We start from the raw sequence: 17,927 nt of genomic DNA on the forward strand, positions 1-17,927 counted from the left end.
TGGCTTCAAATTACCAAGCCCTGGTGTCTGAATTCCTTGATGGAGGGATTCCACCTGGGTGGGACTTCACCCCTCCCCTGGGGAAGGCACAGGCTCCAGATAAGCCCCCAAAAGAGCTCACTTCTGCCTATGCCTGGGGCAGTTGCAGCCTGAAAAGTCCTGCCGCTGTATCCAGAGGCAGTCAAGCCTTTGTAGATACACAGCCACAAAAACCTGTTTCCTTCTTTTTTTTTTCCCCCCTTTTCCTGTCAGTCCTGCCCCTTGGCGCCAGGGCAAAAATGAGCAACCTCCGCTTTGATCAGGTTCACCTAAGCTGGGGGCCTATTTTTAGTAGTCAGAATTTGTTAATTAGTTCCACAATTGGCGTTTGATTGTGCCCAGTCACTGCTGCTGGTAAAGTTCTTTCCTTTCCCCTCTGGGAAGCGGCCTGTGGGGGAGGGGCGCTGGCCGCCGCAGCTTTGGGAACTCACGGTTTTGGGGGGTGCTCGCAGCCGGTCCAGCTGGTCCAGACTGGGGTACGCTGTGTGTCTGGTCACATGACGTGGCCCCAGGAGCTGTTCTGTACTGTTTCCGGTTATTTAGCATTTGTTCTGGAGGACGAACTAAAACGCGCACGTTGTTAAGCTGCCATCTTGACCCAGAACTCCCATTCTTAACTTTTGATCATTCTGTTCTACATACATAATCAGTAATTCACAATATTATCAACATTGTTGCATATTCATCATCACGATCACGTCTCAGAAGATTTGCATCAATTCAGAAAAAGAAATAAAAAGACAACAGAAAAAAATTCATACATCATACTCCTTACCCCTCCCTTTCATTGATCACTAGCATGTCAATCTAAATTTATTTTAACATTTTTTCCCCCTATTATTTATTTTTATGCAGTATGTTTTACTCATCTGTTGACAAGGTAGATAAAAGGAGCATCAGACACAAGGTTTTCTCAATCACACAGTCACATTGTGAAAGCTTTATCATTATACAGTCATCTTCAAGAAACATGGCTACTGGAGCACAGCTCTAGGATGCTCACTTTCTTACATGGAGAAAGAGTTTTCTTAAGTGGAACCCAGCATTTCCCCTCCAGGGCCTCAGGCCATTCTTTGTCTACTTTTCTAATGACCCTACAGCAGCACCTGTAGGTCCTGGGTCTTGGAGGCCCTTAGACCCACACTGGGGCAGTAGGTGCTTTCCTTTAAAAATAAAATGTCTTTTTGGAGAAGATTCTATATTGGACTCCGGGTTTTGTTTTTTCTCTTCTCTTAGAATTCATATGAGCTATCATATTGAAAAACGCATCTTTTCCTCTTGCCCTATTCTCCTCGTACTGTTACTTGTAAGTACATTTCTTTTGTCAGTTCATTAGAAAAAGAAACTTGTTCTTTCAGCTATTTTTTCTGTGATGTGTGTCATATGGGGCTTTCTATTGCCTACCCTCAATCTTTTCTTTCAACATTTTTCTTCCTGACATTGACATTCCCGCTGAATTTCTGCAGTTTAAACTCTTTGAGCTAAAATGACTGACGTGCATCTCATAAACAGATGACCACCATTTAGTATTGTAGATCCATCTACATTCTAGATTCTTCAGCCCTATTTGGAGAACTAGAAATTGTTGTACCATTTTCCTTTCCCTAGGCAAGAAAGAGCTAAATTCAGAGTAAAGAGGTAACTAATGACAGAAATAAGTGGTTTCAAGTATAGGGAAATGTTATCAACATGGGAATATTGGGTAGAAAATTGCCATAGGCATAAAATTATTTTTACTTTCTTTTTTCTTTCTTTAATTGAGATATATGATACATTTACATACCATATGATCATCAGTGGTTCACAGTATCGTCATACACCTGTGCATTCATCATAATTGATTTTTGAACATTTTCATTACTCCAAAAAATAAAAAATAAAAGTAAAAAAGAACATCAAAAATATTCCATACCTCCATACCCCCTCACTGTTAATTTATTTTTTGTCTCTCTTTTTTTTCTTACCCATCTCTCCAGCCACTGGATAAAGGAAGTATCAGTCACAAGGTTTTTCACAATCACACAGACACCTTTAAAGCTCTTATAGTTATTCAATCATCTTCAAGAATCAAGGTTATGGAATTACACTTCGACAGTTTCAGATATGTCCCTCTAGCTAGTTCAATATACCGAAAACTGAAAAGGCATATCTATATACTGCATAAGCATAACCTCCAGAATGACCTCTCCATTCTATGTAAAACCTCTCAGTCACTGACACTTTATTTTGTTTCATTTCTCTTCCCTCTTTTGGTCCAGAAGACTTTCTCTCTCCCACACTGCTAGCCAGGCTCAACCTTGGAAGTCATGTCCCACTTAGTGGGGAGGGCAGTGGGTTCACCTGCAGAGTTGGTTTAGAGGGAAAGGCCACATCTGAGCAACAAAAGAGGTTCTCTGGGTGGGGGGGGTGACTCTTAGACATAATGATAAGTAGGCTTAGCTTCTCCTTTGCAGGAATAAGTCTCATAAAGCAAGACCCAAGAGCGAGTGTCTGGCCCATCAAATTGGCAGTCCCCAGTGCTTGTGAGAATATCAGGTCTTCCCCAGGTGTGGAAGTTTAATATTTCCACCTTTTCTCCCAGTCCCTCAAGGGAACTTTGCAAACACTTTTTAGTCTTCTGCCCAGCTTACTCAGAGTTGCATCAGGGCATCATACCAAGCTAACAAACAGGATCTCATTCCCTATGCAAGATTCCATGTATTTATCATGTTTGATGAGCTGACCATACAAGTTAAATCAGATAGTGTGCTACCGAAAATATAAATTTTGCACCAAATAAACCTCTCCTTTGTTCTAACACAGAAGTTGAAGTTTTAAAATACAGTCTATATCATCCTTTACAGTTTAGTCTGATTTATCTTAGTCTTAGCCAGATCAGCTTTATTTACATCTCTAATTGAAGTCTGATAATTTTTTCAGTGTTTTTTTAACAGTTGTTTAATGGGTAAACTGAGTTTTGTAGCTGCAGAACTCTAGTTCTGAGTCTCAGGTATCACACGAATACCTAAAGTTCCAGGGAACGACCAGCTTATACACAAAGAGCTCAGCATCTCAGAATTTAGAAATAACAGTTACAACTCCAGAATAGATGTGACTGCTGTAAGAATTTACAGTCTAGGAACCTTTACAATATGCTTTCACCAATAACCTATGCTCTCTAATTCAATTCTCAGAGTTTGTACATTATGGTTAGCCCATATTAGTGAAGCGTTATAATTTTGACTTTTCATTTCTTACTTATTTCACTCAACATACTGTCCTGAAGTTTAATTCACTTCATTTCATGCATCACCATTTCATTCCTTCTTGCAGCAGCTTAACAGTCTGTTGTATGTGTACACCACAGTTCCCCCTTCCATTCTTCTGTCTATGTGTCCTTAGGCTTCCTCATCCACTGCAAATCTCGAACACAGCCGCCATAGACACCAGTGTGCAAACAGCCATTCATGGTTCTGCTCTCAATTCCTCTAAGTATAAACCTAACTGCGGGGTTACAGGATCATATGGCCACACCACCCCTAGGAGCCACCACACTGACCTCCAGAGGAGCTGCACCACTCTACTCCACTAAATGGAGTGACTAAGTACATCTCTCTTTCGACAATAAAATCTTTTTAAAGTAAAAAAAAAAAAATCCCACAAAAGGGAAATAACTGCTAATGGTGTGGGTTCTTTTTGGGGTATGATATTGTGCTGGTTTGAAAGGATGTATGTCCCCTACAAAAGCCATGTTTTAATCAAAATCCAATTTTGTAAAGACAGAATAATTCCTATTCGATACTATATGTAATTAGATCATCTCCCTGGAGATATGATTAAATCAAGAGTGGTTGTTAAACTGGATTAGGTGATGACATGTCTCCACCCATTTGGGTCTTGATAAGTTTCTGGAGTCCTATAAAAGAGGAAACATTTTGGAGAAAGGAGATTCGCAGAGAGCAGAGAATGCTGCAGCACCACAAAGCAGAGTCCATGAGGCAGTGACCTTTGGAGATGAAGAAGGAAAATGCCTCTTGGGGAGCTTCATGAAAACGGAAGCCAGGAGAAGAAGCTAGCAGATGATGCTGTGTCCGCCATGTGCCCTTCCAGATGAGGAGAAACTATGACTGTGTTCACCATGTGCCCTTCCACTTGAGAGAGAAACCCTGAACTTCATCAGCCTTGTTGAACCAAGGTATCTTTCCTTGGATGCCTTTGATTGGACATTTCTATAGACTTGTAATTTTCTTGGCCTTAGAACTGTACACTAGCAACTCATTAAATCCCCCCTTTTAAAAGTCATTCTGTTTCTGGTATATTGCATTCCAGCAGCTAGCAAATTGGAATAGATATATTCTAAAATCGAATGTGGTGATGGTTGCACAACTCTGTGAATATACAAAGAAACTGTTGAATTGTACACTTTAAATGAGTAAAGTTTATGGGATGTGCCTTATATGTAAATAAAGCTGGGATAAATAAAATCCCAGACCCGTGTGGTACCAGTGAATTCTACCAAAAATTTAAGGAAGAAATAATGGCAACCATCAAAAATTCTCCCCAAAACAGAAAGAAAGGCTAGTCTCTCCAACTCACTTTATTTTGCAAGCATAACCTTAATACCGAAGCTATCAAAAACATCACAAGAAAGGAAAATTAAACCCAGAGTCACAGATGCAAAAGGCATAAGCCAGATATAAGTAGATAGTATCTAGACATGTATAAAAAAGATAATATACCATGACTATGCTTATCTTATTCAAAAAAAGAAAGGATATTTTAATATTTGAAAATCAGCCAATGTAATTCACTACATTAACCAAACATATAAGTGAGAGCAAATAATTTTTCCACATATATGGACATTGATTTATGACAAAGGAATGAGTGCAGAACAATAGACGTAGAAAGTGTTTGGTAGAATTCAACATCCATTAATGATTTAAAACAATCAAATCTCCTAATTAAGGAATAAAAGAAATTTTTCTTTATTTGTTAAAAAGGGACTTCAAAATACCCATAAGCAAACATTACACTCAATGGTGAGATGTTGAAAGCTTTCCCTTTGAAATCATCAACAAAATGCCTGCTATCATTTTTCTAATCAGTATTGTTTAACATTGTCCTGGAGGTCCTAACCAGTGCAGGAAGACACGGAAAAGGAATAAAAGATTGTATTAGTTAGGGTTCTCTAGAGAAACAGAATCAACAGGGAACACTCGCAAATATAAAATTTATTAAAGGGTGTCACGTGACCATGGGAACACAGAGTCCAAAATCCGCAGGGCAGACTGTGAAGCCGAGGATTCCGATGGAAGGTCTGGACAAACTCCACAGGAGAGGCTCACCAGCTGAAACAGAAAGAGCCTGTCTCTTCTGAATCCTCCTTAAAAGGCTTTCAGTGATTAGATTAAGCATCATTCATTGCAGAAGACACTCCCCTTTGGCTGATTACAAATGGAATCAGCTGTGGATGCAGCTGACCTGATCATGATTTAATTCTATGAAATGTCCTCATCGCAACAGACAGGCCAGCACTTGCCCAACCAGGCAAACAGGTACTACCACTTGGCCAAGTTGACACATGAACCTGACCATGACATAGATTTAAAGATCAAGAAGAAATAAACCTGTCATTGTTTACAGATGATATAATTCTGATATAGAAAATCTACAAAAATCTACAAATAAATTATAGGAATTAATAAGTCAATTTAGCAATATTGCTGACTATAAGATCAATTAATTATAATCAGTTTCATTCCTTTGTGTCAGCAGCACACAGAAAAAGAAAGTTTTAAAAAATATATAATTTGTATTTGGATTTAAAATATCAAATATCAAATACCTAAGACTAATAAAATGTTTAAGACTTCTACAGAGCAAGCTATGTAATAATATTAAGAGAAATTAAAGAAGTCTTAAATAAATGAAGTGATAGATCATGTTCATGAATTGTTCAGTATTGTATGAATGGTTATTTTCCTCAAACCTTTTTTTGTTTGTTTTTTGTTTTTTTATTTTTTAAGTTTTTTATTAAAAAAAATTAACAAAACATTGAGGTATCATTCCATTCTACATATACAATCAGTAATTCTTAATATCATCACATAGTTGCATATTCATCATTTCTTAGAACATTTACATTGATTTAGAAAAAGAAATAAAGTGATAATAGAGAAAAAAAAAGATTATACATACCATACCCCTTACCGCTCACTTTCATTTACCCCTCGCTTTCATTTCAAACTGAATTTATTTTAACATTTGTTCCCCCTATTATTTATTTTTATTCCATATGTTCTACTCTTCTGTTGATATAGTAGCTAAAAGGAGCATCAGACACAAGGTTTTCACATTCACAGAGTCTCATTGTGAAAGCTATATCATTGTTCAATCATCATCAAGAAACATGGCTACTGGAACACAGCTCTACATTTTCAGGCAGTTCCCTCCAGCCTCTCCACTACATCTTGAACAACAAGGTGATATCTACTTAATGCATAGGAATAACCTCCAGGATAACCTCTCCACTCTGTTTGGAATCTCTCAGTCATTGGCACTTTGTCTCATTTCACTCTTCCCCCTTTGGTCGAGAAGGTTCTCTCAATCCCTTGATGTTAATTCTCAGCTCATTCTAGGGTTTTTCTCAGTCCCTTGATGCTGAGTCTCAGCTCATTCCAGGATCTCTGTCCCACGTTGCCAGGAAGGTCCACACCCCTGGGAGTCATGTCCCACGCAGAGAGGGGGAGGGTGGTAAGACTGCTCGTCATGTTGGCTGGAGAGAGAAGCCACATCTGAGCAACAAAAGAGGCTCTCTTGAGGGTGACTCTTGGGCCTAAATTTTAAGTAGACTTGACCTATCCTTTGTGGGGTTAAGTTTCATATGAACAAACCCCAAGACTGGGGGCTCAGCCTATAGCTTTTGTTGTCTACACTGCTTGTGAGAATATCAAGAATTCAACTTGGGGAAGTTGAATTTCTCCCCACTCTCACCATTCCCCGAAGGGGGCTTGCAAATACTTTTCCAGTCACTGATCAAATCACTCTGGGATTAATCATTTATGCCCCAGCCCTCCTCCCTTTATCATTCTCATATGCAGCTTCATTCAATGTTTTAACATAATTGTATTACAGTTAGGTAATATTGTGCTGTCCATTTCTGAGTTTTTATATTTAGTCCTGTTGCACAATCTGTATCCCTTCAACTCCAGTTACCCAATATCTCACCCTATTTCTATCTCCTGATGGTCTCTGTTACCAAGGAAATATTCCAAGTTTATTCACTAATGTCAGCTCATATCAGTGAGACCATACAGTATTTGTCCTTTTGTTTCTGGCTAATCACACTCAGCATAATGTCCTTAAGGTCCATTCATGTTGTTACATACTTCATAACTTTATTCTGTCTTACAGCCGCATAATATTCCATCTTATGTAAATGTCACAGTTTGTTTAGTCAACTGTCTGTTGATGGACATTTTGGCTGTTTCCATCTCTTGGTAATTGTTAATAATGCTGCTATAAACATTGGTGTGTAAATGTCCATTTGTGTCCTTGGCCTCGTGTCCTTTGAGTAGAGACAGCATATAGATGGGTCCTGTTTTTTAATCCATTCTGCCAGACTATGTCTTTTGATTGGATAGTTTAATTCATTAACATTCAGTGTTATTACTGCATGGGTAGTACTTTCTTCTACTATTTTGCCTTCTGGATTTTATATGTCATATCTAATTTTCCTTCTTTTTACCTTTACTCATAGTCTTCCTTTCTACACTCTTCTCCACACCTCTCTCTTCTGTCTTTACCTAACTGTCTCTAGTGCTCCCTTTAGTATTTCTTGCAGAGCTGGTCTCTTGGTCACAAATTCTCTCAGTGATTTTTTGTCTGAAAATGTTTTAATTTCTCCCTCATTTTTGAAGGACAGTTTTGCTGGATATAGAATTCTTGGTTGGCAGTTTTTCTCTTTTAATAATTTAAATATATTATCCCACTGTCTTCTTGCCTCCATGGTTTCTGCTGAGAGATCTGTGCATAGTCTTATTGGGCTTCCCTTGTATGTGATGGATTGCTTTTCTCTTGCTGCTTTCAAGATCCTTTATTTCTCTTTGACCTCTGACATTCTGATTATTAAATGTCTTGGAGTATGTCTATTTGGATCTATTCTCTTTGGGGTATGCTGTACTTCTTGGATCTGTAATTTTAAGTCTTTCATAAGAGTTGGGAAATTTTCAGTGATAATTTCCTCCATTAGTTTTTCTCCTCCTTTTCCCTTCTCTTCTCCTTCTGGGACACCCACAACACATATATTCGTGCGCTTCATATTGTCTTTCAATTCCCTGAGTCCCTGCTCATATTTTTCCATTTTTTCCCCTATAGTTTCTGTTTCTTGTCGGATTTCAGATGTTCTGTCCTCCAGTTCAGAAATCCTATGTTCTGTCTCCCGAAATCTACCATTGTAGGTTTCCATAGTTTTTTTCATCTCTTCTACTGTGTCTTTCATTCCCATAAGTTCTGTGATTTGTTTTTTCAGACTTTCAGTTTCTTCTTTATATTCTTTCCTTGCCTTCTTTATATCCTCCCTCAATTCATTGATTTGGTTTTTGATGAGGTTTTCCATGTCTGTTCGTACATTCTGAATTAATTGTTTCAGCTCCTGTATGTCATTTGAATTGTTGGTTTGTTCCTTTGGGCCATATCTTCAATTTTCCTAGTGTGATTTGTTATTTTTTGCTGGCGTCTAGGCATTTAATTACCTTAATTAGTTTATTCTGGAGATTGCTTTCACTTCTTTTATCTAAGGTTTTCTTGCTGGATGAATTTGTTGTCTATCTGTTCTTTGACATTCTGTTCAGCTTTATCTGGACCTTTAGCTTAAGTTTTGTCTAACAGAGGAGAATTTTTCAGTTCTTGTTTTCTTGTTTCTTGCCCTGCTTGGGTGGTGCCTTCCCACACACACACACACTTAGGAGGGTCTACTTAGGTATTATAGACCCCAGCTGGATTTTCACAGACCAAACTGGCCTCCTATCAGGAGGAAAGAGTCACCTGCATGGGTTTTCCCTGAGGGTGAGACCCAGCAGGTTGAAAGACTTTCATGTGAAGTCTCTGGACTCTGTTTTTCTTATCCTGCCCTGTGTGTGGCGCTTGTCTGACTGCAGGTCCCACCAGCATAAGATGATGCGGTACCTTTAACTTTGGCAGACTCTCCCTGCTGGGGGCGTGGTGGAGACACAGGAGAGATTGTAGGCTGTTTTTAATAGCTTCAAATTACCAAGCCCTGGTGTCTGAATTTCTTGATGGAGGGATTCCACCTGAGTTGGGCTTCACCCCTCCCCTGGGGAAGGCACAGGCTGCAGACAAGCCCCCCAAAGAGCTTACTTTTGCCTATGCCTGGGGCAGTTGCGGTCTGAAAAGTCCTGCAGCTGTATCCAGAGGCAGTCAAGCCTTTTAGATACACAGCCACAAAAACCTCTGTTTCCTTATTTTTTCCCCCCCTTTTTCTGTCAGTCCTGCCTCCTTGGCACCGGGGCAAAATGAGCAACCTCTGCTTTGATCAGGTTCACCTAAGCTGGGGGCCTATTTTTAGTAGTCAGAATTTGTTAATTAGTTCCACAATTGGCGTTTGATTGTGCCCAGTCCCTGCTGCTGGTAAAGTCCTTTCCTTTCCCCTCTGGGAAGCGGCCTGTGGGGGAGGGGCGCTGGCAGCTGCAGCTTTGGGAACTCACGGTTCAGGGGGGTGCTCGCAGCCAGTTCAGCTGGTCCAGACTGGGATACGCTGTGTGTCTGGTCACATGACGTGGCCCCAGGAGCTGTTCTGTACTGTTTCTGGTTATTTAGTAGTTGTTCTGGAGGATGAACTAAAACGCACACGTTGTTAAGCCGCCATCTTGACCCGGAAGTCCTGGGTGTTTCAACAATTTTTCCTCAAACTTATCTAGACATTTACTGCAATCCTCCCCTAAAATGCCAAAAGGGCTTTTTTTTTTTTAATGGTAACTGATAAGCTAATTTATAAATGTATATAGAAACACAAAGAGCCGAGAATAACCAGTACAGTCTTCGAGATAAACAAGATGCAAGTTTTTGCTTTAGTATCTATAAAGATTTAGAATAAGGTAATAATAATTAAGACTGTGAAGTTAAGTATAAACAAGGATAAACAAACAGGCTAAAGGAATAGCAGAGGAATCCAAAAGCAAATACGATACCATATGGACACTTGGTTTATGGCAAAGGGAACAGTGCAGAACAGTGAGGAAATATACCCAAGGTATATACAGAAATCACAATATATAGAAATCAACTCCAAGTGAATTATAGATATAAATGTAAAAGGCAGACTAATAGGATAGGGAAAGCCTTCTTAAACATGATACCAGTAAATAAATAAATAAACCTAAAGAAAAAGACTGATACATTAAACCACATTTTTTTTTTAATTCTGTTGATCAGAAACAACCAAAACACACCTACTAGAATGGCTACTAATTAAAAAAAAGAAAAAGAAGAACTGCTGGAGAAGATGTGGAGAAGTAAGAACACTCATTCACTGGTGGGAATGTAAAATGGTACTGCCACTGTGGAAAACAGTTTGGTGATTCCTCAGAAAGTTAAGTATAGAATTATCATATGATCTGGCAAACTCATTCTAGGTATATAATCAAAAGAATTCAAAGCAGGGACTTGAATAGGTATTTGTACATAAATGTTCAAAGTGACATTATTCACAATTGCCAGAAGATGGAAGTAACCCAAGTGTCCATCATAGATGAACAGATAAGCAAAAGGTGGTATAAACATATGTTGGAATATTACGCAGCCACAAAAAGGAATGGGGTTCTGATACGACAACATGGATGAACCCTGAAGACACCATGTTGCGTGAAATAAGCCAGACACAAAAGGACAAATACTTTATGGTCTCACTGATATAAATTAATTAGGATAAGCAAATTCTCAGAGTCAGAAACTAGAATACAGATTACTAGGGGCTGGGGAGGAGTAAGGAAGGGAAAGATAAAGCTTAATTGGTAGAGAATTTCTGTTGCAGATGGAAGAGTTGTGGTAATAGATGATGATGATGATGGTTGCACAGCACTGTGAATATAATTAACACTACTGAATTATGTATCTGAATGTGGTTAAAGGAGGAAATTTTAGGTTGTATATATGTTAAAAATAAAAAGTTTTAAACAACCAAAATACCATTAAGAAAGTAAAAAATGGAGGGAGTGTTCAGAAGCTGGAAGTCAATGGAAGCCAGAAGAGAAAGAAGAAAATACCACCATGTATATTGCCATGTGACAGAAAAGACAAAGAATCCCAAATGTTGTTGGCCAATCAGAAGATACCAACTCTGGGAGAAAGTAGCCTACCAGACTCAGAAACTGTGAGCAAATAAATTTCTATTGTTAAGCCATCCTATTGTATGGTACTTGTTTTAGCAGTGAGGAAATGAAAATACCTAGTCATAGAAGACATGATTCTATATAGAGAAACTCCCAAAGAATCCACAAGAGAACCACTAGAGCTCATTAATTTGCATCATGGTGTGGTATAAAATCAACATGGAAAAATCCATGGTGTTTCTATATACCATCAATGGACAATCCAAAAAAAGAAATCAAGGAAACAATTAAATTTACAATAGCAACTAAAGGAATAAAATATCTAGGTATAAATTTAACCAAGGATATAAAGGGAAACAAGGATATAAATGGAAACTACAGATCATTGCCAAAGGAAATTAAAGAAGATCTGAATAAATGGAAAGCTATCTCATGCTCATGAATTGGAAAACTTCAATTATTAAGATATCAATAATTAAGATGCCAACATGACTTACAGATTCCACACAGTCCCAATCAAAATTCCAATAGCCCAACAACTTATTTTTCAGAAATAGAAAAACCAATAAGCAAATTTATCTGGAAGGGCAGGGTGCCCCGAATTGCTAAAAACATCTTGAGGAAAAAAAACGAAGCTGAAGGTCTAGTGATGCCGGACTTTAAGGCATATTATGAAGCCACAGTGGTCAAAACAGCATGGTATTGGCATAAAGATAGATATATCGACCAATGGAATTGAATAGAGTGCTCAGATATAGACCCTCTCATCTATGGACATTTGATCTTTGATAAGGCAGTCAAGCCAACTCACCTGGGACAGAACAGTCTCTTCAATAAATGGTGCCTAGAGAACTGGATATCCATATGCAAAAGAATGAAAGAAGACCCATCTCTCACACCCTATACAAAAGTTAACTCAAAATGGATCAAAGATCTAAACATTAGGTCTAAGACCATAAAACAGTTAGAGGAAAATGTTGGGAGATATGGATCTTACAACTGGAGGCGGTTTTATGGACCTTAAACCTAAAGCAAGAGCACTGAAGAAGGAAATAAATAAATGGGAGCTCCTCAAAATTAAACACTTTTGTGCATCAAAGAACTTCATCAAGAAAGTAGAAAGACAGCCTACACAATGGGAGACAATATTTGGAAATGATATATCAGATAAAGGTCTAGTATCCAGAATTTATAAAGAGATTATTCATCTCAACAACAAAAAGACAGCCAACCCAATTACAAAATGGGAAAAAGACTTGAACAGACACCTATCAGAAGAGGAAATACAAATGGCCAAAAGGCACATGAAGAGATGCTCAATGTCCCTGGCCATTAGAGAAATGCAAATCAAAACCACAATGAGATATCATCTCACACCCACCAGAATGGCCATTATCAACAAAACAGAAAATGACAAGTGCTGGAGAGGATGCGGAGAAAGAGGCACACTTATCCACTGTTGGTGGGAATGTCAAATGGTGCAACCACTGTGGAAGGCAGTTTGGCGGTTCCTCAAAAAGCTGAATATAGAATTGCCATACGACCCAGCAATACCATTGCTGGGAATATACTCAAAGGACTTAAGGGCAAAGACACAAACGGACATTTGCACACCAATGTTTATAGCAGCGTTATTTACAATTGCAAAGAGATGGAAACAGCCGAAATCTCCATCAACAGAAGAGTGGCTAAACAAACTGTGGTATATACATACGATGGAATACTATGCAGCTTTAAGACAGGATAAACTTATGAAGCATGTAATAACATGGATGGACCTAGAGCACATTATGCTGAGTGAGTCTAGCCAAAAACTAAAGGACAAATACTGTATGGTCCCACTGATGTGAACAGACATTCGAGAATAAATTTGGAATATGTTATTGGTAACAGAGTCCAGCAGGAGGTAGAAACAGGGTAATATAATGGGCAATTGGAGTTGAAGGGATACAGACTGTGCAACAGGACTAGATACAAAAACTCAAAAATGGACAGCACAATAATACCTAATTGTAAAGTAATCTTGTTAAAACACTGAATGAAGCTGCATCTGAGCTATAGGTTTTTGTTTTGTTTTGTTTTGTTTTGTTTTGACTTTACTATTATTACTTTTATTTTTGTCTCTATATTAACATTCTATATCTTTTTCGGTTATGTTGCTAGTTCTTCTAAACCAATGCAAATGTACTAAGAAATGATGATCATGCATCTATGTGATGATGTTAAGAATTACTGATTGCATATGTAGAATGGTATGATTTCTAAATGTTGGGTTAATTTCTTTTTTTCCGTTAATTAAAAAAAAAAAAAAAGAGAAGGGGTAATTGGAGCTGAAGGGATACAGACTGTACAACGGGACTGGATATAAAAACTCAGAAATGGACAGCACAATACTACCCAATTGTAATGCAATTATGTTAAAACACTGAATGAAGCTGCATGTGAGGTATAGGTTTTTTTTTCTTTCTATTAATGTTTTAATTCTTATTCTGTTGTCTTTTTATTTCTTTTTCTAAATCGATGCAAATGTGCTAAGAAATGATGAATATGCAACTATGTGATGTTATTAAGAATTACTGATTGTACATGTAGAATGGAATGATTTCTAATGTTTTGTTAATTCTTTTTTTTAATTAATAAAAAAAAAACTATAAAAAAAATTCCAATAGCCTTCTTTGCAAAAAATGGAAAAGCCACTCATCAAATTCATATCAAAGACCAAAGGACCCCGAATAGCCAAAACTATCTTTAAAAAGAAGGAAGTTGGAGGACTCACACTTTCTGACTTTATAAGTTATTACAAAGCTGTGGTAATCAAAACATTGTAGTACTGGCTCAAGGATATACATATAGACCAGTGGAACAAAATTGAAAGTTCAGAAATAAACCCACACATCCATGGCCAACTGACTTTTGACCAGAGTGCCAAGTCCATTCAATAGGGAAACAACAGTCTCTTCAAATTGCGTGGGACAACTGGATATTCACATGCAAAAGAATGAAAGTGATACCTGATATCACACACAGAAAATCATTTCAAAATGGATCAACAACCTAAATATAAGAGCTAATACTATTCAACTCTTAAAAGTAAACACAGGGAAATATCTTTAGGCTCTTGAATTATGCAATGGATTATTAGACTTTGCAACAGAAGAAAAAAATAGATAAATAGGACTTCATCCAAATTAAAACTTTCTGCATTGGAGGACATTATCAAGAAAGTGGGAAGATAAACTACAGAATGGAAAAAAAAATTGAAGATCATATATCTGGTAAGGTTTAATATCCAGAATATTTAAAGAACTCCTACTACTCCACACACAAAAAAGACATGAAACCCAATTTAAAAAATCAGCTAAAGGGCAGTGTGATGGGGCTCCACAGGCAGAATTCTTGTCTGCCATCCCAGAGACCTGGGTTCGATTCCTGGTGCCTGCCCATGCCAAAAAAAAAAAAAAATTAAAAATCAGCAAAAGACCTGAATAGATGGTTCTCCAAAGAATATATATGAATGGCCAAAAGTACATGAAAAGATCATCGACATCATTAGCCATTAAGGAAACGAAAACAAAAACCACAATGAGATACCACCTCACATCCATTGGGATGGCTATCAATAAAAGAAAAGAAAGCAGAATGAGGAAAAATAGGAAGCCTCACATATTATTGGTGGGAATTTAAAATGCTTCAGCTGCTATGGAGAACAGTTCAGTGGTTCCTCAAAATGTTAAACATAAGATTACCATATGACCTGGCAATCACACTTCTAGATAAACCCAAAAGAATTGAAAGCCGAGATTCCAATGTTTATTTATACATCAGTGTTCATAGCAGCATTGTTCACAATTGGAAGGAACCCAATTTAAAAAAAAAAAGGAAAAAGGTGAATATTTTATGGTGTATAAACTAAATCTTAATTTAGAAAACAAAAATTGAAAAGGTAAGCTGTAGACTGGGAGAAGATATTTGGAAAACATACGGCTGATAAAAACCTTATATCCAGAATTTAAAATGAACTACTACAAATCAATAAAAGAAACACAGATGACCTAACATAAAAATAGGGAAGAAACCAAAAGTGGGATCCCAATGGCAGGTAAGCATTTGACTTCATTAGTTATCTAGGAAATACATACTCACTAGAAACACTCAAATTAAAAAGACTGAAAATATTAATTGTTGGGACAGAGGTAGAGCAACAAGAACTTTCATTCCCTGCTGGTGGGGGTACAAGTCCATACAACCACCTTGGAAAACATCTCCATCTGTTCTGATAAGGTTTAATATGTGCATATCTTACGAACCAGCACACACGCATTTGTGCTCCCAATGAGCACGTACAAAAATATTCATTTCAGCATTATTCATAATAGCCCCAAACTGGAAACAACCCACATGTCCACTGAGAGTAGAAAAGATAAATATGGTAGTATATTCACACAACAGAATTATACACAGCAATGAAAAAGATAGACAATTCTTCTAAATATAATTTGAGCTAAAGAAGCAATACACAAATAATACATGTCTATGATTTCATTTATATGAAGTTCCCCCAAAAAGGGCAATACTAAATTACAGTTTTTTTTGGAAGCAAGCTAGGCAAGAAAGTGACTGGTTATCCTTTGGGGACAGTGGCAGCTAACAGTGACAGTGGCAGCTAACAGTGATTGGGACGAAGCAGGAGGGAGTCTTCTGAGGGCTTGCAATAGCCCCTGTAATGGTTATACAAATGATAAGTTACTGAAATACAAACTGAGCTAACTATTTAGTGCACTTTTCTGTATCAGCATTATATTTCACATTTTAAAATAATTTTATTGAGGCATTTAAAAATATTTTTATTGACAAATCTTTGCACACATTCCACACATGGTGTACAATCAATGGCTCACAATATTATCACATAGTTGTGTATTCATCACCAAGGTCATTTTTTAGAACATTTGCATTACTCCAGAAAAAGAAATAAAAAGAAAAAAGAAAAAAACTCAGACATTACAAACTCCTTACCCCTCCCTCTCATTGACCACTAATATTTCCATCTACCCAATTTATTTTACCCCTTATCCCCCCCATTAATTTATTTTTTATCCATATTTTTTTACTCATCTGTCTATACCCTGGATAAAAGGAGCATCAGACGCAAGGTTTCCACAATCACACAGTCACATTATAAAAGTTATAACATTATACAACTGTCTTAAAGAACCAAGGCTACTGGAACACAGCTCAACAGTTTCAGGTACTTCCCTCTAGCCACTCCAATACACCATAAACTAAAAAGCGATATCTATATAATGCATAAGATTAATCTCCAGGATAACCTGTCGACTCGGGGGGGGGGGGGGGGGGGGGGGGGGGCGTGAAATCTCTCAGCCACTGAAACTTTGTATCATTTCTCTCTTCCCTCTTTTGGTCAAGAAGCCTTTCTCAATTCCTTGATGCCGGGTCCCCGCTCATCCCAGGATTTCTTTCCCACTTTGCCAGGAAGATTTACACCCCTGGAAGTCATGTCCCACGTAGTGGGGGAGGGCAATGAGTTCACATGCTGCATGGCTAAGAGAGAGGCCCCATCTGAGCAACAAAAGAGGTTCTCTGGGGGTGACTCTTAGGCCTAACTTTAAGTATCCTTAGCCTGTCCTTTGCAGGAATGTTTCATAGGGGCAAACCCCAAGATCAAGGGCTTGGCGTGCTGATTTGGTTGTCCTTGCTGCTTGTGAGAATATCAGAAATTCTCCAAATGGGGAAGTTGAATATTGCCTCCTTTCTCCTGAATCCCCCAAGGGGACTTTGCAAATATTTCTTTATTCACTGCCCAAATTACTCTGGGATATAATGGGGCAATACAGTAACCTGGACAAACCAACAAAATCTTGCACCCTATTCAAAGTTCCATGTACTTATGGTGTTCAACTAAACTGACCACACATATTAAATTAGGTAATGCACTACCCAAAATATAAATTTTGCACCAAATAAGCATCTCTCCCTTTAGTTTCACACAGAAGTTGAAGTTTTAAAATACGGACAATATCATCTTCACCCTGTATTCTGATTTATCTTAGTCCTAACCAGATCAGCTTCATTCATATCTCTACTCAAAGTCTGATTACTTTTTCAACTTTTTAAACAGTTCCTGTTTAAAGCACTCAGGGGTACTGCTGACTCTCACAGCTTCTGAACTCTAACGCTGAGTCTCAGGTGTCACATAGATACCCAAAGTTTCTGGGAATGACCAGGTTATAAACAAACTGTATCTCAGAATTTAGAAATAACAGTTGCAACTCCCGAATATATGTGGCTGCTGTAAGAGCTTACAATCTAGGACCCTTTACAATAGGCCCCAAACATGATAACCCATGTTCTCAACTTCAGCTCACCAAGTTTTCTCTTTTTTTTAAACCTTTATCACAGCTCTTTCTCTTTTTTTAACTTTTTTTATTGTATAGTATAACATATATATAAAGCAAAGAAATAAAAAAGTAGTAGTTTTCAAAGCACTCTTCAACAAATGGTTACAGGACCGATCCCAGAGTTTGTCATGGGCTTCCA

Source organism: Tamandua tetradactyla, chromosome 7, assembly GCF_023851605.1.
Source record: "Tamandua tetradactyla isolate mTamTet1 chromosome 7, mTamTet1.pri, whole genome shotgun sequence".
NCBI lineage: Eukaryota > Metazoa > Chordata > Mammalia > Pilosa > Myrmecophagidae > Tamandua > Tamandua tetradactyla.